Below are 1,174 nucleotides of genomic sequence, written 5' to 3'. Positions count from 1 at the left end.
TACTATATATTCATATATATATATTTTATATAATTATATTTATATATTTATATATTTATATAAGATATGATTATACAGTATATATATATATATATATATATATACATATATTTTACGTTTAATATATATAATATTATATTTATTTTATACAATTTGTGTGTGTGTGTGAGTGAGTGTGATGTGTGTGTGTTGTGTGTGTGTGTGTGTATATTGTGTGGGTATATATATATTATATATATATATAGTTTATGATTATATATATAATTTATATATATATTTATATATATATATATTATATTTATTATATATATCATATTTTTTTGTTAGATTTTCCGGCTCTCGCCGCCCGCTCGTCAATTGTAGGATATATAACATAATACATTATATTATATATAATAGATTATATATATATATGTATTATATATTTATATATATATATATATATATATATAATGTGTATATATTACATTGTATATATCGCTCGCTTATATATATATATATATATATTTATATATTCATATATTTCATATAATTTTATTATAGTTATATTATATATATATGTATATATATATATATATATATAATATATATATATAATATATATATATTATATATATATATATATAGGTTGTTATCTATATATATTATATATATATAATATGTTTGATATGTTATTTTTTGGGTAAAATTTTATACATATACACTCACATCACTCTAACACACACACTAAATTATATATTTATATATTATATATTGTTATATATTTATATATTATTATATATATATATCCCTCTTGGTATATTAATATATATGTCTGTATGAGTGTGTGAAAAGCTGCACACAACCCTATGAATCCACACACAGTAGCGCCCTGGACCTGGCCTCGCTACCCGCCATGGCAGCCTGCGTGTCCCTCGGGCCATATCCTATCCTTCGCGGCTCCGTCGGGCGTCGGGCAGGCAGGGGGATAGGCGCCGGAGGCATTGGGCGTAGGAATAAATGGGCGATGGGTGAAGTTAGGCGCCGATACGAGTGGGAGGTGAGAAGAAAGGATTTGGGGGGATCTACAGCGGCCGGGGGAGGGAGGGAGGAAGGAAGGGAGGGGGTGGGGGGTATGAGGGGGGATGAAGGGAGCATATAAAAGGGCGCGCAGTCGAGGCCGCCGCCACTCGTC

The 1,174-nt window shown here is 29.1% G+C and overlaps 1 protein-coding gene across 1 annotated transcript in view; it reads left to right on the top strand.

Moving 5' to 3' along the window:
- Positions 1-1,168: 1,168 nt before the first annotated feature.
- Positions 1,169-1,174, top strand: part of LOC122265590 (uncharacterized) — a 68,573-nt gene continuing 68,567 nt past the window's right edge. Inside the window, exon 1 of the mRNA XM_086556674.1 lies at positions 1,169-1,174. This exon is cut by the window's right edge and continues 209 nt beyond it. The gene's annotated coding sequence lies outside the window, so the exon portion shown is untranslated.

The sequence above is a fragment of the Penaeus japonicus genome, unplaced genomic scaffold (assembly GCF_977035675.1).
Source record: "Penaeus japonicus unplaced genomic scaffold, GWHDUDI00000001_assembly GWHDUDI00000033, whole genome shotgun sequence".
In the NCBI taxonomy this organism is placed as follows: Eukaryota; Metazoa; Arthropoda; class Malacostraca; order Decapoda; family Penaeidae; genus Penaeus; species Penaeus japonicus.
This window is presented reverse-complemented; position numbering and strand designations above follow the sequence as displayed.